This window comes from Schistocerca nitens, chromosome 8 (genome assembly GCF_023898315.1).
Source record: "Schistocerca nitens isolate TAMUIC-IGC-003100 chromosome 8, iqSchNite1.1, whole genome shotgun sequence".
Lineage (NCBI taxonomy): Eukaryota > Metazoa > Arthropoda > Insecta > Orthoptera > Acrididae > Schistocerca > Schistocerca nitens.
The window spans coordinates 322,330,310-322,352,189 of record NC_064621.1 but is presented as its reverse complement, the minus strand read 5'-3'; positions in this window follow the sequence as shown (position 1 = coordinate 322,352,189).

Here is a 21,880-nt window from a genome sequence, read left to right as displayed (position 1 = left end):
TGACTAAGAATTGTATTCAACGGTCGACTCAGACGTCACTGGACCGCTGTGAGGCCACGCATAAACCGGTCGACTATCACAGCTACTTGAGCATATTTATTTTTGAAATTTAAGCAACTTAGCTTTTAGAGCTTTGGAGGATATCTTCCGCTATAATTCATGAAACCTTAGACACTGAAATATGCCCTGCATTGCCTCCCAATTGACAGAATCCGATGTTACTACGGATTTAAATCCTTACCGTGAAAGCCTGCATTCTATGACGAAGAGATGATTGTTAGGACTTACCACGCATTTGGAAACACATGAAAGGATCAGATAAATAGTTGGAGCAGACGATATGTTAAGTAACATATCTAGCTACTTGTTTCGAATCAAATCACTGATTACGTCATTGCACAATGAAAGCAATATTGTAAATATAGGACTTGGACTGAAATTTGGGAACACCATTAACCGAATACAGTAGCGCGCCTGTTACCGTGTAACAATCCCGTTGACATTCAAAGTAGCATCCAGTCATCTGGGAATGGATAAATACGTGTCTTAAACGTTTTAAAGGCAACATTATACCATTTTTCATGAAAAATATTGGCACATACTGGCAACGATGAAGGAGGTGGATAGCCGTCACTCAGCCTTCTCTCCAAAGTAGACTAGAAAAGCTCAGTGGAATAAGATAGGGGTGTGGAGACTGTGGAGGTTAGGGGAGATGCAATTCATCCTCGTTCTCACAAAAACAGTCCTACAAGATGCAGTCTTGTAACACAGCACCACCATTAGGGAACAAATATCATCGTACCATGGGATGCACCTCTTCAACCAAAAATGCCAGTAATCCTTGGCAGTATTCCGGCCTAGCAGAATAACCATGGGTGTCTCAGGATACTACGAGATGACTGTCCAAACCACCAACGAATCCACTCCATGTTTCCCTCTTGGGACGAACTCAGGAAGAAGGTGGATACAGTGTCAAACAAGAATTGCCTTACTGATTTAATGCGGCCCGCTACGAATTCCTCTCCTGTGCCAAATTCTTCATCTCAAAGTAGCATTTGCTGGATGTATTCCAATCTATATCTTCCCCTGCAGTTTTTGCCCTCTAAGGCTTCCTCTACTACCATGGCAGTCATTCCCTGATGGCTTAAAAGCTGTCCTGTCATTATGTCCCTTCTCCTCACCAGTGTTTTTCCACATATTCCTTTCCTCTCCGATTCTGCGCAGAACCTCCTTATTCCTTACTTTACCAGTCCAACAAATTTTCCACAAACATCTATAGCACCACGTCCAGATGCTTCGATTCTCTTCTGTTCCGGTTTTCCCATAGTCCATGTTTCGCTATCCTGTAATGCTTTGGTCCAGACATACATTCTCAGAAAATTTTTCCTCATCTTAAGGCCTATGTATGATACTAGTACATTTCTTCTGACTAGGAATGCCCTTTTTTGTCAATGCTAGTCTGCTTTTGATGTTCTCCTTGCTCCGTTTGTCATTGGTTATTTTGCTGTCCGGGTTGTAAAATTTCTTAACTTCGCCTTCTTTGCGACATCAAACCTGATGTCAAGTTCTCGCTGTTCTCATTTCTGCTACTACTCATTACTTCTGTCTTTCTTCGATTTACTCTCAATCCATATTCTGAACATTCCATTCAGCAGATCATGTAATTCTCCTTGACTTTCACTCAGGATAGCAATGACATCGGCGAATCGTATCATTTACATCCATTCACCTTGAATTTTAATTCCACTCTTGAACCTTTCTTTTATTTCCCCCATTCCTTCTTCAATATACAGATTGAACAATTGGGGCGAAAGACTACAACCCTGTCTTACACACTTTTTAATCCGAGTACTTCGTTCTTCGTCGCCCACTGTCATTATTATCCGCTCTACGCTCTTGTACGTATTGTACATTAACCGTCTTTCGCTATAGACTACACCTACTTTTCTCCGAATTTCGTACATCTTGCAATATTTTATATTGTCGAAAACTTTTTCCAAGCTGACAAATTTTGTGAAAGTGTCGTGAATTATCTTTAGTCTTGCTTTCATTATCAACAGCAACATTAGAATAGCCTCCCTGGTGCCTTTATTTTTCCTCAACCCAAACTGACGATGATCTAACCCATCTTCGATTTTCTTTTCCATTCTTCTGTACATTATTCTTCTCAGGAACTTGGATGCATGAGTTGTTAAGCTGACTGGACGATAATTCCAGCACTGTCAGCTCTTGCTGTTTTCAGAATCGTGTTGATGATATTTTTTCGAAAGTATGGTAGTATGTCGGAAGACTCATACATTTTACATGCCAACATGAATAGTCTTTTGTTGTCACTTCCCTCAATGATTTCAGAAATTCTTATGGAATGTTGTCTATAACTTCCGCCATATATGATCTTAAATGCTCCAAAGCTCTCTCAATTCTAATTCTAATACTGGATCCCCTGTCTCATTTATGTCAACTCATGTTTCTTCTTCTATCACATCAGACAAATCTTCGCCCCCATGCAGTCCTCCAGTGTACTCTTTCCACCTATCCACTCTCGCCTCTGCATTTAACAGCGGAATTCCCGTTTGAGTACTAATGCTACCGTTCTTGCTTTTAATTTCTCCGATGGTTGTTTTGACTTTTCTATATGCTGAATCCGTCATTCCGACAATCTTTTCTTTTTCGATTTCTTCAAGTTTTCAAGAAATGATTCAAATGGCTCTGTGCACTATGGGACTTAACATCTATGGTCATCAGTTCCCTAGAACTTAGAACTACTTAAACCTAACTAACCTAAGGACATCACACAACACCCGGTCATCATGCTTCAAGTTTTCCCTGCTGCCATTTCGAATTAGCTTCCCCGTGCTTCCTGTTTATTTCGCTTTTAATTAACTTTGATTTCCGTATTCCTGAATTTACCTAAACATTTTTGTACTTTCTTCTTTATCGATCAACTGAAATATTTCTTCCTTTACCCCTGGTTTCTTGGCAGCTATCTTCTTTGTACCTATGTTTTTCTTTCCAAATTTCGTGAATGCCCGTTTTGGAGATTTCCATTCCTCTTCAACTATACTGCCTATAGAGGCGTTCCTTATTGCTGCAAGTATAGCCTTATAGAACTTCATGTATACCTCGGAATTCCTTTGTATTACCGTATCCCACTTCTTTGTGTACTGATTCTTCCTGACTAGTCTGTTAAATCGCAGCCTACCCTTCATCACTGCAATGTGATGTGAGTCTATATCTGCTCCTCGGAACGACTTACAATCCGGTATTTAATTTCGTAATCTGACCTTGATGTAATCTAACTGAAATCTTCCTGTATCAACCAGCATTTTCAAGTATATCTCTTCCTCTTGTGGTTCTTGAAGAGAGTATGCGCTGTTACGAGTAGAAATTTATTACAGATCTCAATATGTCTTTCTCCTCTCTCTCATACCTCGCCCAAGCCCATATTCTCCTGTAACCTTTTTTCTACTCCTTCCCCTAGATCTGCATTCCAATCCCCCTGGACTGTTAGATTCTCATCTCCATTTAAGTACTCTATTACCCTCTCAATATCATCATGTAATTTCTCTGTCTCTTCATCTTCAGCTTGCGATATTGTTTTGTATACCTTAACTATCGTTATCGGTTTTGGTTTCCTGTCGATTTCGATGAGAATAACGCTATCACTGAACTGTCCACAGCAACACACTCCCTGCTCTTTCTTCCTGTTCATAATTGATCATACTCCCGTTGTACCATTTTCTGCTGCTATTGGTAATGCCCTGTACTCAACTGACGAGAAATTCATGTCTTCAATCAATTTCACTTCACTGACCCCTACAATATCTAGATTGAGCCTTTGCATTTCTCTTTTCAGATTTCCTAGCTTCACTACCACATTCAAGCTTTCGAAATTCCGCGCCTCGACTCGTAGAACGTTATCCTTCTATTGGTTATTTAGTATTTTTCTCATGATCATCTCCTACTTGACAGTCCCCTTCCGGAGATCTCAACGAGGGACTACTCCGGAACCTTTTGTCAATAGAGAGATCATCAGGACACTTTTCCAGTCACAAGAGACATGTCCTGTGGATACACATTATGCGTGTTTAACGCAGTGGTTTTCATTGACTTCTGCATCCTCATGCCGTTGATCGTTGCTGATTCTTCCACCTTTAGGAGCAGTTACCCAGCCCAACGACAAAAGAGCGCCCTGAACTTCTGTCCGCTCCTGCGTCCTCTTTGACAAGGCCATTGGTAAATGAGGGTGATTGCTTACGCCGGAAGTCTTCGGCCGACAATGCTGATTATTAATCAAAAATTAAGCATTGGCGGGTTTCGAACTCAGGACCGAGGACGTATTGACTACTAATCAAAGACGCTACCGCTTTTTTCATTATTTTAATGAATCCCGAGAGGGGGGCCGGGGGACAAAGAGGGCACGGGTCACCCTCCTAGGGCTGACCTCAATGTCCCATTCCACCTTCATGGAGTCAAGGAAGGAAAGCGGCCTTACAGGATCTAAGGAGCCTTATTTGAAGAAGTTCATTTATTTAATTATGAGTACATATCTTTATTTATTTATATATTTTGTTTTATTATTTTTAACTCGATCCTACTACCGCCACCAGAAACTTGCAAGTCATCTTCGCGTAAATTAATGGAGGGGGGACTCCCTCTAAACCGTTGCCTCGGAGGACCAATCATTTGCCATGAACCGTCTACAAGTGTGCCTTCTGGTACTCGGAACGCCCCAGTGGGCCGGAGGATACTTGAATAATGCGCTTAAATAATTTGATGGTCGTCCCCAGAACAATGTAAGGCGGCTGAACGCCATATGAGTGGTCGTCAGGCGAACCACAAGTCGACAGCGCTTTCGAACGCGGCTTGCAAAACGTAATGCGGAATCATGCCCTTCAGCCAGTTGGCAGCGTTCGTTCTGGCGGTGGGAAAGTAAGCAGTATCTGAGCGTAGGAGTTCATCTGGCGCAACAGATTCTGACTGTCGTCGCAACAGGAGTGGTAGCATACGTTGTGCAATATCCCAGCAATTGCCCGTTGCAGCACATGTGAAGCGGTGTGCGTCCGAATCGACGACTGCGCAGTGCAGGCAGAAACGGTCGTCTGTAAGATGGATGGAATTGAGGCGCTGACGTGTGGCTAATTTCCCGTTGACCACCATGTACCGCAAGGAACAAGCGTACTTGAGCAGGTGTGGCGTGTGGACGGCCCGCCACACACTGGTCCAGCGTATTATTAGGTGTTGCTGTCCGATGTTGTTGCGGGGATGCCGCGTTTGGTAGATACGGTAATAGTCTCTCGTGTTCTGCGGTCTTGTCACCGGTTAGATCCTCGGTCACGTAGCTCAGTTCCACCAGGAAATTTCGTATGTGGGCGAGAGACGGGGTTATGTGCCTCACGGCGACTGGCGGTCGAAGATCTCCGGGCGAGACGGTCTAAAGCATCGTCCTCTTCAAGCTGGTGCTGGCCGCGGTCCATGCGAGTCGCGTCATCCGTAGGTAAAGCGCCCGCGCAAAGCTGTGGACACGAGTCAACCCCAGGCCTCCCGACAGCCAAGGCCTCGTTAAAATGGTGTAGCGAATGTGTGAACCACGCTCAGAAAATGTCCACACTCCGCCTCGAACCTATGGGACATAGCGATCGTTAGGAGAAGAATGTGTGCAAATTAATTATATTTGTATGCTAGGTAAGTGCTGACGCAACGCTTCCAGAAAATCATGTCCATGTGTCACGGACCAGCGCATATGTCCGTTGTAGTAGCTAGCGATATGTGGCTGTAGCAGTTCGGCGAACTGTACTGGAGAACTGCAGTCCCATTGCGTTGAGTGAGGGAACTTTCTGGAAGGGGATCGCTGTCGGAAGGAAAAGGACTCTACGAACACCCATATACATCCTCCTGCGCATGTTGATGACGCTGCCTGATACCTCGTCGTAGTGACACAACCACTAAAGAACCGTTTGGATTTCGTCGCCCGACCGCATCAAGAGCAACACGTCATCAGCAAAGTCACCACATCAGAAGATTACGTCTGGATGGCAGATGCTTTCCAGTCGTTGACGAAGTCCATGCAGCGCAGATTCGAGGGCCACCGCGAGTAAGACTCCTGACAAAATACAGGCAGATGCCTTCCAGTCGTTGACTAAGTCCATACAGCGCTGATTCGAGGGCCACCGCGAGTAAGACTCCTGGAAAAATACATCACCATCGCACTGATCGCCCAAGAGCGATGTGTTCGGTCTGGTGTCCGTTGACCGTAGTCCGGGAGCGCGCCCCATGATTTAAACGTTGGATCACACTTGTTGACACCTGCGAGAGGCCCGTGCATTCGAGCATGGCGCGAAGGAAACCGTGATCGAAACTATCAAAGGCGTGATCAAAGTCTATGGTGAAAAGGACGTGGCGGAGGCCGCAGGCTGCCGCTAGAGCCGTGACGTAGCGGTAGGTGCCAAGTACCCTGTGGATGTTGTTGTCGCCTCCTAAACGTGTCTCGTTAGGATGGATCATGTGCCAGATTGTGGACTGAAGACTTGTACAAAGTATACAGACGAAAATTTTGCAATCTGCGTTCGAAAAGGTAAAAGGACGATAGTCCTGACTACGGTGAAAACCGCTCGGTTTTGGAACCAGTATCATGATGCCTTCGAGGAAATTCTTAGGGACGGTAAAATCGTCCTGGAGGAGGTTTTGAAACATCTGAATCCACGGAGTGGCCATCAGGGAACAGAAGGCGTGGTACAGACTAAGCTGTACAAGCCTCATGATTTCTTTGGGGTGCTGTGGGCCAAGGCTGCTGTTGAGTCTTCAGCAGGTATGGGATCCGACAGGGTGTCGTCCTGGGCCACTACTCTGGGGTCAGGGAAATCGCGCAGGATGCTTTCATACTCGTGGAAGGTCCATTGGTCCTCAACATAATACATCCTGTAATGCTGGACCAATGCTGCAGCGAAGGCACACTGTGCACTGTGTGTCGACGCGTCCACCAGCCACTGTCTCTACTGATGTTATAAGGTGTCGCTTTCGGTTACGCCTCTTTCTGATGACGTGATATATGGATGCCATTTCAGTGAGAATAGTATCCTGAGCCCTCGCCCGGACTCAAGCTTCGTCAAGCCGTTCAATGGCGAGACAGAGAAGGCGAGCCTTGAGACGATTAACAGATCTCTGCTAGTCTCGTGATGGTGTCTGTCATTAGTTCCCTCAGAGCTGTGTAATGAAATTGCGAGGCCTCCTGGCGCCAGCACGATCTGTCACGATCATTTCCCATGAACGTCCATCGGGGGCCGCCTTCGCGCGGTTGAGCCACCCATATAAGGGGGAAAGGACGTACATGAAGACTCCAGAGATCCCACGTAACAGCGATCTCACGCCGACATGCCTCCTCGTACAGGTATATTAGTTGTTGGGGGGACTGTGACCTAAGACATGTATGCCAAATGGTCGGTGAAGCCTGTCGGCCACATTTTCGTCCTCGTCACTTCTCAGACGTGAGATGCATATCCGGTCGAAGCGGCTGGGGGAGTGTTCAGTGAGGTATGTACAGCTACGACCATACCCGTGAAGGAAACGCCACGTAACTGATAGCGTCAGATCCCGCACGACCGTCCATAGTGCCGGGCAGGTTGGGTAGCGCGGTATTTTGTCAGCTGCATCCAAGACGCCATTAAACCGCTGCGTATGACGTAATATTCGGTATTTCCATTCAAGAGTAGAGCAAATTCGTCGGAATAAAAGATGAACCTTTCGCCGCAGCGAGATGTCGCAGAGGGCGTGTATACATGGGCAATACGGACTGCCCCCATCGTAATGGTTGGGCCTAGTGCAGATCGTAGATAAGTGACGTCCGATTTCTCGACGTCATTGCATAAAAGGATGGCGGTTCGCCAGCACATTCGCTAGATGGGATGCTGAAGGCCGTATATCCATAAATGTTCAATTGCAGCTCCGGGTGGACTTCTTGACGGAGACTGATATCCAGATCCGCCGCCTGGAGCATGTCATGGAACATTTGCGTTTTAATGACAGAGTGAATGCCGTTAACATTGGTCTTACCTATATAGTAGGATTGGGACATTTTAATGCGGAGCTGAAAATGCAAACGACTGACCCATGGTAATGGGGCCCCGTCGCTATCCATCCCTGTGGCAGGCGTGTTTAATACAGCCCTTCTGAGTGTGTTAGGTTCTCCCCAAGTGTGGTGCCAGTACCGTGTATCGGAGGAGCGTCAAGGGCATCTGGTAAATCTTCTGCCTCCATTTCAGCAGCCCAGTCACCCAGAAGGGAAGGGGTGACGGCGCGTCGTCTCGGACGATGGGCTCCATCACTTGGTCTTTGTCCTGCGGGACTTCTGTCATGAGGATGTCATGGGTGGACGAGGCCGTCGTCCGCCCGTGGCATAGGATGCCTGCCTTGGGGCGGTACTGATAGATTCTGTTAGCAACCAAGAGTCAGAGACGCTGTCGGCAGCTTGCTCCCTGTCTCCATCTCGTGGTCGTCTTCCGTCGAGAGGAGGCGTTACTTATGAAGCCTCGGTGACTGTTGTTTGCGGGACAGCGTGTTTATCCCTGTCAGAGGGCTGGGGTCAGCACTTCCGGCCAAGAGGCCGGCGTCCGGTACCGACGCCCTTGAAAGACGACGGTGTTGCTGGTGGCTGGCGTTGTGTCCTTCAAAGGTGCATCACCAGCGGCTGAGCAGCGGTCGAGTGAGACTGCGTCATGGGCGCGGCGTCTGTGCTCACCGGCTTCACCGCTTCCACGTGCCGGCCAGTGTGGCCGAGCGGTTCTAGGCGCTTAAGTCAGGAACCGTGCGACCGCTACGGTCGCAGCTTCGAATCGTGCCTCGGGCATGGATGTGTGTGATGTCCTGCGGTTAATTAGGTTTAAGTAGTTCTAAGTTCCGGGGACTGATGACCTCAGATATTAAGTCCCATAGTGCTCAGAGCCATATGAAACATTATTGAGCTTACACGTACGTAAGCAGCAATGCGGTCGGCACCGCTGTCTGTACTGGTTTAGCATGTGGCACATGGAAAAGGCGGACCCTGGAGGCAGTTTGATCGGATATGGCTTTCCTGTCCACAGCCGGTACACGTCCGCAGTTGTCCGTCATCAATAATGATGGCTCGGCAACCGCCGATGAACACGGATGACGGCACGTGTTTGCGGAGATCGATGGGTAACTCCCGAATGCCACTGAGAACTTAATGGGTTTTAAAGGTGTTCCAATTCCTTTCCATGTAGCTTAGGATCGTGCCATACGGCCGTAAAGCGTCAGTGACGAGCGCGGCCGGGACTTCGAACGGCAGTTGGAATATGCGCGCTGTACGCATCCCGTTACTCCCGTGGTCCACAGTTACCAGGCTGACGTTATCGTCACCGCGTCGAAAGCGGTAGCTGTTGATCGAACGTCGGAATAGATTGTCACATGCCTCTTCGCTCTTCAGGCTATGCTGGAAGCGATAGGCAGATGATGTACATCAGCTCGTGGATATAGACATGTATGTCATATCTCAAAAACCTTTCGAATTCATTAGCTTTGGACTCGCGCAGGAATCGTCGAATGTGAGTTTTATCGTCGCCTAGCGGTAAGAGGCGCCGTATCTAGTGATAGCTCGAAATCACAAACAAGGAATACAATACCTTGTGCAGCGAGTAAACAAACACACGTACTGAGATATGCTAGGCAAGCAGTTCGTCCGAGCCGTGTTACGGTTGAATGCCGGGCTGCTGTATCGTATGATTTCCTTCCATTGCTCCATAGTCGAGGTTTTATGACTCCAGCACCACAGTTTCTTGTTACGGTCATTTGCGTGACTGATGGGAGGTTTTGTTATTCCATCAAGTCCTCAAAATTCACACTTATGAAGCTCCAATCGTCTTGCTTTGGTGTTTGACAGGTGTTCACGAGTGCGTTATTCAGAGCTTCACTGACTTCTACAGCTGTCGTCCTCTTAGTTTTTGTCACATTTCTCTGTAACGGCCGTCTGTCACGATCACTTAGCACACATTTGCTTTGGAATTGCGAAATAGTGGATGATGTTTTTCAAATGTTCAAATATGTGTGAATTCCTAAGGGACAAAACTGCTAAGGGCATCGGTCCCTAGACTTACACACTACTTAAACTAACTTATGTTAAGAACATCGCACACACCCATGCCCGAAGGACGACTCGAACCTCCGGAGGGAGGGACCGCGCACTCCGTGACATGACGCCTCAAACCGCACGGCCACTCCGCGCGGCCTTGATGTTTTTCCTCTCTCCCCGAATACATTAAAAATCTTTGACGTGGTGCCTCTTGAAACACCAAACACTTCGGCTACCTTGGTTACGTAAGTACCCACCATAGGAGCATCAAGAATTTACTCGCTTTCGAACTACTTTAACTCCGAAATAATGCATCTGCAACTGCAACAGAACACTGTTCTGACAACGATCTACACTTGTAACGTATTGAGGACGTTGCACACGTGCCGTTCGCGGACAAATGCAAAACCGCAAAGTGCCGGCTTGGCTAGGATTTCCGTTTATGTTCAAACACGCGTTTCCCGCGATGATTTTACATTTCTGTCCAACCTCAATGGTAGAATCTTGCAGAAAATGATTTCGGCTTTCTTGTGACACGTGTAAAGAATGTTTCACCGTGGCAGAGAAATGTATACTTCACACGCTGAAACAAATATATCGACTTCCAACATCGAGAGTTAATTGCATTTACCTCTGTTTTACTTTATTTAATACGCCGCTGTTGTTAAATGTATCCTACATATAAACAATTTCAGCTGAGTAGAAATTCACAGAAAGAAGAAGAGAAAGTATTAATACAACTTTTACTCTCTACGTGACGCTTAAAATACATTTCACTAATGGATCGGAGTAAAACACTCTGAAAACACTAGAATCGTACACAATATCGTGAGAGCCTCGGTGAAACTAATTCTCTTCTTTATGTACTGCGTTAATTACCGTGATGAACACATTTAAAGGTAGTTCCTACATGGTTTCGCGACTCTGTGAGTATATTCCTTTGCCGACGATGCGCTGAGAGCTCTGAAGATACACTTTGTCCCGTTGCTGGTTAACCATGAAACGTAAGCGCAGGATCTGCTCGGGGTTTGATACGCTCACTGCATCGTGTGACTGCAGTCGTTTTTCTTTAGAATGAAAAATAATTTCTTACAGATTACCAATGATTTTTAAGCAGCTCTGTTTGCTGTAGCGAGTCTATTTACGACGAGCAAATATTTTTGTGTTCATAACACACTGTAAAAAAAAAAAAAAAAAAAAAAAGGGGGACACACCACGAAGGAATTATCCGAAAGAGGCGGAAATTGGTAGAGGTGATATACTACATTTACAAACAAACAAATCAAAGTTCAGGAAAACTGCGTTATTTATTCAAGAGAAAGAGCTCCACAAATTGAGCTAGTCAATGACACGTTGGTCCTTCTTTGGCCTTTATACAATCAGTTATTGACTCTGAGCAGTACGCGACTTAACTTCTGAGGTCATCAGTGGCCTAGAACTTAGAACTAATTAATCCTAACTAACCCAAGGACATCACACACATCAATGCCCGAGGCAGGATTCGAACCTGCGACCGCGGCGGTCGCTCGGCTCCAGACTGTAGCGCCTAGAACCGCACGGCCACTCCGGCAGGCCAAGCAGTTATTCAGCTTAGCATTGAATGATAAGAGTTACTGAAAGTCTTCCTGAGGGATATCGTGTCAGATTCTGACCAGTTGGAACGTTAGATCTTCAAAATGCCGAGCTGGTTGAAGAGCTTTATCCATAATGCTCCAAACGTTCTTTATTGGAAAGAGATGCGGCGACCTTGTTGACTAACGCAGGATTTGGTAAGCATGATGACAAACAGTAGAAGCTATCACTGTGTGTGGGCGGACATATCTTGCTGAAATGTAAGCCCATAATGGATTTCCATGGAAGGAAGGGCAGTAATGAGTCCCGCTTCGAACTGAGGCCCGATGACCAACGAAGACTTCTGTGGAGACGTCCCAAACAGCGGTGGGATACAAACTTGTCTATCGCCTGCCGTAGGGCCCAAACACCAGGAGTGATGGTCTGGGGCACCATTTCTTTTCATAGCAGGACCCCTCTGGTCGTCATCCGCGGCACCCTTACAGCACGGCGGTACGTCGACTATGTTCACCCCCCCCCCCCCATTTTGTTACCCTTCATCTGCTAAAGCCAGGACACGGATACCAAGTACAAACAAAAGTGCTACATATAGCAAACAAAGGAACAAAACTTAGCTTGTCAAAACACTTGATGTAAGGATAAGACATTCAGCTCAAAATCCTCAGCTGTTTGTAATAATCAGTTATGGCTGAGCAGACCCCACTTTTAAGCTTTACATGATGCATTTAACTAGCCATATACCCACAGAAAGTCTCAGTAATCAAGTATTGCTACCCAAATTTGTACCACAGTAGAATTTGATATTCTTTACCTTAATCACCTAACGATCTTCAGCATTTAACAATATAACTTTTAATACTGCAGCATTGTGTATTTTAATCATGTACTACGTTTAATTTTCTTCGTTGTGTACGTTATTATGTACAATTTAAAACATGTTTGTCGCTCAACGTAAGTTCTCAGTTAGGCAGTTCTCAACCGATGTCACGACCTTAGAAACTTCCGCATCGTGGCCGTATATCCTGTAATCCTCTAATACTGTGTATTTTAATTATTTATTGTTTATAGTTTTCCATTGCATAAAGTGTAATTTATAGTGTTAAAAAAGATTGGAGCTGCAAAATATAAATGACTTGTGCTCAGTTGGACTGTTTCTCACCCAGTGCCACCGACTTCACAAATTTTAGCTTTACGGCCATACAATCTGTAATATTGTAATTTTTGATTATTTTTGTGTTTAATATTGTCCGTTGCATAAAGTGTAATTTACAATGTTATAAACATGTCTGGTGCACAACATACTCTACAAGTGGACTGTATCTTTGTTTATAAAGTTTCGTTACCTAAGAACTAATGTCTCTTGAGCACACTACACATCTGTTTCCTCAAGATGACCCAATAAGCCAAAAAACTGTTAGAAAAAAAAACTGAGTAGAACAGAAACAATCTACATGTGATTCAAGCTTAAATATAGAATCAGATAGCTGTTGCATAAGTTGGCAGTGCTTATCGACTAGTGCCTGAGCATCTCACACGTGCAAGGTAATGTTCCAATAAAATAAATAGGTAGTGATTGTCAGCTAGCGGCCTGAGCCAGAGTTACACTTGCTAGATTATAATCCAGAAGACAAGTTGGTGATCATTATCGGCTAGTAGGCAAAGCTAGAGTCACATGTGCTAGGTAATATTCGAATAACTCTTTCAAGTATTGGAACGTCCCGGTAAAGGTCTACGGGCTTATTATACAGTTCATAAATCAAGGAAACAACACTGACAATTTGTAGCTTTGCAGTGACTATACAGATTTTTTTTAGTACGCTGATCTACAGCCTACAAACTTTTTTTAAAAACGGAAGAAGAAAAGAAACAAGAAAAACAGGCGATAAAACGGTGACTTAAAGTGTAAAATGGCGGAAAAATGCGGAAAGTTAAAACAGAAAGCAAAGGGGTTGGCAATGCTAATAAAATACACAGGAATCAGACAAGTAACATAGTAGACGCACAATTAAAAAAAACATGGCGACAGTCTGGTTTCTGTTCACAATAGATAAAAAATCACATGCAGCGACAGTATGATGGCCGTTTGCAACACTTCCCAAAAGACACACAATACTGAACACGCACTGTAAAACACTCACTGGAAAACACTGCATGAAAATGGCGGCACATAGATGACACACCTGAGCCAAGGGCAGATGGGAGGGGGGGACCTGGAGGGGGGGGAAAAGCAAGGAGGGAGGTGAGGAAAAACCGAAAAAGGGGGGAACCAAGGAGGGAGAGGACTCATAAGGGGGGAGAGGGGCAGGGCAGACGCGAGAGGGAATGGGAAAAGGCAGAGGAGGGAAATGCAAGAGGACTCGGGGGAGAGAAGGGACCAGAGAGAGTGGAGGAGTGGAAAAAAGAGGATGGAAGGGGGGGGGAAGAGGGAGCCCGGGAAAAGGACAGAGGAAAGGAGGGGGAGTGAGGATCAGAGTTGACAAATGGAGGGAGAGAGGGCATCATCTGGGAGGGGGAGTTGATGGAAGCCACTTTGGGAAAGGAGATGAAGGGTGTAGAGATGGAGGGTAGGGGGGACACAACAGTGAAGACGTGGCAGGGGGCGGGGATGGAAGAGGAGAGGAGCAACCAGGGGGGAGGGGGATCAAGGCGGCGGGAGGTGTAGAGGATGCGGATATGTTCGAGGAATAGGAGCAGATGGGGGAAAGGAATGAGGTCATAGAGGATCCGTGTGGGGGACGGGAGGCGTATACGGAAGGCGAGGCGGAGTGCATGATGCTCAAGGATCTGGAGGGACTTATAGAATTAGGGAAGGTCAGATATCCAGGCAGGACTGGCATAACAGTGGATTTGTAGGTGTGGAGGATGGTAGAGGGGTGCAACCCCCATGTCCGGCCAGAGAGGAGTTTGAGGAGTCGGAGGTGGTTGTGGGCTTTGGATTGGATGGAGCGGAGATGAGGGATAGAGGTGAGGTGACAGTCAATGGTGAGGCCTAGGTAGGTGAGGGTGGGGGTGAGGCGGACAGGACGGGCGCAGACAGTAAGGGAGAAATCCAGGAGCCAGAAGGAGCGAGTGGTACGACCTACGATGGTTGCCTGGGTCTTGGAAGGATTGGTTTTCAGGAGCCACTGGTTACACCATGCAGCAAAAACGTCAAGGTGATGCTGGAGAAGGCGTTGGGACACTATACAGACATTACAGAAAGATTTCTAAACAAAATCTGAGAACACAGCGGTTGATGTGGAGAAATATCAGCTGTATATGGAGGGTGTTTCTGTGACAATTATACAAAATTTCATTGTTGTTGAAGAATGGAAATGTATCCCCGTTTTAATAATGAGAATCTTCGAATAGTAATTCTTACGATATCTTAAATCAAGTTCATCGGTATGGAAATTAATGTGTACATAAACCCGACCAACATGTGCACATACGTCATGAGGAGTGGTGACAGCTAACGACATTCACGCGGCGCAGATGGCGTGACGTGTAAACTATAGTGACTTAGCTGACTAAATGAATTTGTATTTGAACGCTGAACTACTCTGTGTATGCACTATAGTGAATTTGCGATGTACTCGTCTACTTAATTAGTAGACTTTATTTTAGTGAATTGACGAGCGGATGGTCTAGGAAATTTCGGATGATGTATGAGGTAAAGTACCCACCTGCGAAACGTCCGATGCACACCCTATTACCAAAGCTGTTGCAACTGTAAAACAAAGCAAGTTGTACCCCAATAGAATTCACGAGGAGAAGAAAACAATTGCAGAAGTGTTCGCTAATGGGAATGAAGAATCATAAATCATCACATGCACGGTGGATTGATGTATAAACCGCAATGCGTTAAAATGTATAATTTATGAAATAAAAGCGATCAAGAACGAAAATCGCACTAATTTGTGAGATAATGATCATGAAAAAGTTTCTTGATTTTATGTCGTTTATTGCCCAAATAATAAGGGGAGAGCAACTATCATGCGCTGCCTGATTAGAGACTGTCGTGGTCGGAAATTCATAGTAGGAAAGAAAATCGTAACTGCAAGGAAGACAGCTGCGAAGAACCAAGGATAACAGATGAAATACTTCAGCTGATAGACTTAAGAAGAAAGTACAGAAATGTTCAGGGAACTTCAATAATACAGAAACACAAGTCAGTGAGGAACGAAATACATAGAGCGTGTAGGGAAGCTAAGTCAAAGTGGATACTTGAAAAATGTGAAGAAATCAAAAAGGAAATGACTGTCCGAGGACGGATTAGCATACAGAAAAGTCAAAACAATCTTCAGTGCAATTAAGAGGAAGGGCGGTAACATTAAGAGTTCAATGGGATCTGCACTGTTAGACGCAAAGGGACAGAGCGGATAGATGGTAGGAGTACATTGAAGGCCTTTAAGAGAGGTAAGACTTGAGTGATGACATGATAGAAAAACACAGGAGTCGACAGTGAAGAGAGAGGGAATCCCGTATTAGAATCAGAATTTTAGAGAACTTTGGATGACTTAAGATCAAATAAAGCAAAAGGAACAGATAATGTTCCACCGGAATTTCTCAAATCATTGGGGGAAGTGGCAACAGATCGACTATTCACGTTGGTGTGCAGACCGTATGAGACTGGCGATATACCATCAGACTTCCGAAAAATCATCATCCACACAATTCCAACGACAGCAGGAGCCGATAAATATGAGAATTACCGCACAAACAGCTCATGCATCCAAGTTGCTGACAAGAATAATTTACAGAAATACGGAAAATAAAATTGAATATGGGTCAGGTGACACTAAGTTTGGCTTTACGAAAGCTAAAGGCATCAGAGAGGCACTTCTGAGGTAGCAAAACTGAAGACAAATCGAGGCACGTCCACAGGATTTGTACACATGAAAAAAAAGCGTTAGGAAATATAAAATGTTGCAAGCTCGTAATCCTAAGAAAGAAAGGATTAAGGTATAGGCAAAGGTGGGTAATATACAGTTGTACAAGAACCAAGGGGGAACAAAAAGACTGGAAGGCCAGGAACGAAATGCCCTGATTAAAAAGTGTGGAAGACAGGGATGTACTTTTTCGGCCCTGCTGTTCAGTCTATACATCGAATAAACGACGAGGGGAATAAAAGGAAGATTCATTCAAGAACGGCATTAAAAGTCAGGGTGAAAGGATATCAATGATAAGATTCACTGATGTCATTGCTGTCCTCAGTGAAAGTGAAGAATTTCAGGACTTGCTAAATGGAATGAACAGCCTAATGAGTACTGAGTGTGGATTGAGAGTAAATCGAAGAAAGACGAAATTAATGAGGAGTAGCAGAAATGCGAATAGCAAGAAATGTAACATCAAAACTGGGAATCATGAAGTAAACGAAAGCAATTCTGCTACCTAGGCAGCAGAATAGCCTATGACGGAGAGAATAAGGAGGACATAAAAAGCAGACTAGCACTGGCCATAATGCCACTGGTAGATATAACAAAGGTCATTACTTGAGGAAGAAATTTCTGAGGGTGTACGTCTGGAGCACCGCGGTGTATTGTAGTGAGAAATGGAGTGTGGTAAAAGCAAAACAGAAGAGAAGAGAAGTCTTTGAGATGTGGTGCTATAGGAGAATGTTGAAAATTAGATGGACGAATAAGGTAAGGATTGATGAGGTTCTCCGCAGAATCGGCGAGGACAGGAGTATATCGAAAACCGTGACAAGAAGAAGGGAGAGAATGACAGAGCGTTCCAAAGCAATCCAGAGGTGTTCTGTAGGATTCAGGTCAGGACTCTGTCCAGGCCAGTATATTACAGGGATGTTATTGTCGTGTAACCACTCCGCCACAGGCCGTGCATTATAAGCAGGCACTAGATCGTGTTGAAACATGCAATCACCATCCCCGAATTGCTCTTCAACAGTGGGAAGCTAGAAGGTGCTTAAAACATCAGTGTAGGCCTGTGGTGTGAAAGTGTCATGGAAACAACAAGGGGTGGAAGTCCTCTCCATGAAAAACACGACCACACCATATCACCATCGCTGGTACTGTCCACGCTAGTAGATGACGTTCACCGGGCATTCGCCATACCCACACCCTGCAGTCGGATCACCACATTGTGTACCGTGATTCGTCACTTCACAGATCGTTTTTCCACTGTTCAATCGTCTAATGTTTACGCGCCTTACACCAACCGAGGCGTCATTTATCATTTATCGGCGTGATGTGTGGCTATGAGCAGGCGCTCGATCATGAAATCCAAGATTTCTCACCTCCCGATTATTTGTCATAGTACTTGCAGTGGATGAGAATTCAGTTTGGAATTCCTGTGGGATGGTATAGATAGATGTCTGCCTATTACACATTACGACGCTCTTCACTTGTCGGCGGTCTCTGTCACTCAACAAACGAGGTCAGGCTGTACGCTTTTGTGCTGTTTCCACTTTACTGTCACAGCGGAAACGGTTCACCTAGGGATGATTAGGAGTGTGGAAATCTCGCGTACAGACGTATGACGTATGAGGTATGACGTGGGACCACGTTCGAAGTCAATGAGTTCCGCGGAGCACCCGATATTACTCTCTCATAATGTCTGGTGACTACTGTGGTCGCTGATGTGGAGTACCTGGCAGTAGGTGCTACACAATGCACGTAATATCAAAAACGTTTATCTTTTGGGGCGTCCGGATACTTTTGATCACATAGTGTACTTGCAGTTCAGGAATTCATACACTGAAATCCCTTAGCCACAGCACATCAGCATGCTGTTACAAGAGCCACGGCCAAACGATGCCGCTCATTGATAAAAGGAGGTATCGCATGGAAATTCGTTTCCTGCAATCGGAGAGGAATAGCACTGCAACATACGTGCATTTGCAAGGATCTCCAGTGAGATGGTAAAAGTTCACAGCTACAATGTACCCACGATATGGCGCAATGGTTGGAAGTCTTCTATGTTCCCAGTGAGGTGAAACAAGTCAGCATGATCGAGAACGAACCTCCAGACCACTTCTCTGTGAGGAATTGGGAATCGCCTGGGAAGTGGAGTCTCGGTCTCTAGCGCTAAAGAACCTAAGTCTCACAACTGAGGCGGTAGTGGAGATAGTGAAAACAGTAATGGATCAGCTTTCAACTTCTTATTCGATCTTTGGAACAAGATAAATGACACCGTCTTCTGGATTCCACGAGTACTCACAACCATTCCAAAAGCGAGTCGAACTGTGGCACCAGCGTAAATGTTGAAGTTGTGTCGGAACTACGCAGATGACGACTCTAGTCTTCTAATCACCGTAGTCAAGTGTTGAGTGTACCACAATGACTCCGGGGGACAGGATCAATGCAAGCAGTTGGAATCGACACCACCGGAAAACCCGTAGACTCAACCATCGTAGGGCTAGATGACACAGTTTTTTGTATACAATGGCGTTGTGCTATGATATTATTCTCCTAAGGGGTCAACGATGACAAGAGCCAACTACCGAATCTCCTAACAAGGTTACTGGAGTCTTTGAACGACGCGTCGCAGAAAACGGTTCAAGGTGGTGTTATTCCTCCAGAAGACCTTTCCAGCTCATTTTTAAAGGAGACAGTAATAAATACTGCCTCATTGGGGCATCAAATTTTGCCTGATCCCAGTGTTCTGACATCGTTCCCAGTGACTTCTTCGTCTTACCTCGCTTGAGAAAAACACACTTGGCAGGCATTTCTACAGCGACGATGAGGTGACTTTTGGAGTGAGAAGTTTTCTGAAGTAGGAAACTGCAAGCCTTTTCAACCGACGTCTCCACCCAGCCATTCGTCATTGGGAAACATGTTTGCACTGTAGTAGGAATAATTGGAGAATACCTAGAGAACGTCTTCTTGCTTCGTTTGGAAGGTTCTCTTAACGTCTTCACGTGTTTGAGATTTAAAATTTGCATATATTTTGAACTGAGCTGTATTCAAAACTTCATTTACTTCTTTTTATTTACTCAGGCATGGATCAATACCTTTGAGTTGTCTTTTATGGACCAAATTCATTTCTGTAATGTATAATACAAAGTTTAAGGTCATTTATCTATTGTAAGCCTAAAAATTGTAGCATGTGCATTTTGTCTGGTTTGTTTACAATGGCTCACTTGAAAAGTACAGTGATAATCGAAATATCTTTTTACAGATGTGTTATCATGCATTGTTTCCGTTGTTTTGACAACATGTCATATGCAAATTTGCAACGAAGAAAAATTGTGTATTTGTGAAATATTTATTCGTGGCTAGTCGTTATGTATGTTACAGTACTTACATTTTCCGTCCTGTTGCGTATCTCTGGTGGGAATCTCTTTCTGCTGGTTTGTTGTGCACTATTTCACACAGAACGCTTCTAATCAAATAGCATGCTGAGGAATATCGTCTCACTTGTGGGACTCGATTGGTGATTTCCTGTCCAAAATGATCACCGTTTGTAGCAAGTGACTGGGAGACATCTAGTGATACCGTGGTAGTATCTGGAATTCCCCAAAGTAGTGTTATAGGCCCTCTGGTGATCTGAACGAATATAAACCATTTACGAGATAATTTGGGCAGCCCTCTAAGGTTGTTTGCAGATGATGTTGTCATTTACCGTCTAGAGAAGTAATCACAGGACCATATCGGAATAGCAAAATGAATTGGACAAGATGTCTCCATAGTGCGAAAAGTGAAAATTGGCCTTAACGTGCAGACATTGTGAGCTCTTCCACATGAATACTAATGAAATTCCGTTAAATTTTGGTTACGCGGCAAATAACACATCCTTGAAAGTTTTAGATTTAGCCGAAAATCTAGCGATTACAGTAACAAACGTCTTAAATTGATACATTCACATAGAAAATATTGTTGGGAAGGCAAACCAAAACTGCGTTTTAATGACAGAACGCTTAGAACACGTAGAAAATCTACTAAATTGACTACCTATACTACGCTTTTCCATCATCTTCTGCAGTACTGCTGCGTGGTGTGGGATACCTATTAGCTAGGATGGACGGAGGACAACGGAAAAGTTGAAATAAGAGCAACTCGTTTTGTACTGTCGCAAGCTAGGGGAGAGAATGTCACGGGTGTGATAAGCGAGAATGGGAAGCATACATTAAAACTGCGACGTTTCTCGTAACGTCGAGAACTATCCAGTTTTCGCGAAATATTATCACCAACTTTCTTCTCTGAAATTAAAACTCTTGTTGACGCCTACCGTTGTTATTTACGCACATGTGGATAACTCTTCGTACATATTTTCTCGGTATACCTCTCGTGAAATACTTCATGAGTTTCGTGGAAGGTATTTGACTGTTTTGTGGAAATCGTCGTAAGTGGATATTTATGTCATTTTATGCTCATAACATCCTTTTTTCTCATGTGAATCTGTGTTTCAGAAAGAGAAAAAAGAAAATTAAATTCAGGTACTTTGAAAGCGTGCTAAAAACGTCTCATTTGAGTTATCTGAAGCCTGTAACGTCGCTCCCTGTCATGTTGCTCTGCTTTCGTAACGTAAAGCCCATTCACATTGAAATGTTGGGATTTTACTTTTCGGAAAACAAGTTGCAGATGGTATGTACTACTATATTGCACAAATAAATCTTTAAAAAATGTGGAAAAATGTTTTTTAGTGTTCCAAAAATCTAGATCATGCGTGGGTGGAACTTGCTCATAGAGATCTAAATGAGAGTTTTATCAATAAGTGTGTTTATTTCTTTGAGACTCATGTTGACTTTGTCACTAGTAGCATAATATGTGGAGTGCTTGAATTCTAATGCAGTGTTCGCAATATCCATCTTCACTCCGATCATGCTTTTTCCCTCTTCGTCTTCTGTTCCCTTCCTCTTCGCTTAATCCTGCTGTCTTCTTAAGTCTACCTTATTCGTAATACAGTTATGTACATTGACGGGAAAAATCTCAATACCAAGAAGGATTTTGCGACGTAAAAGAGAACTGGTAGATGTGTTTCTACCTCTGGAAGAAGTCGCTTGAGAGTGAGGTTGAAAAACGTGTTCTAAATAAGCGGCGTAACGGTCTTGAGCTTTAGTTAGTTTTGAGATTTTACGTGGTAAGTTGACGTTAGTCAAGAATGCGACTAAGACGCCATTATCAGCACACCACTGAGTTTGAACGAGGTCGTGCAATAGGGCTACGAGATCACCGACGTTCCTTCTGCGGTACTGCAGAGAGACTTGGCAGGAAAGTAGCCACTGTGCATGACTGCTGGCAGCGGTGGTTATGAAAATCTACGGTCTGAAGAAGACCGAGATCCGGA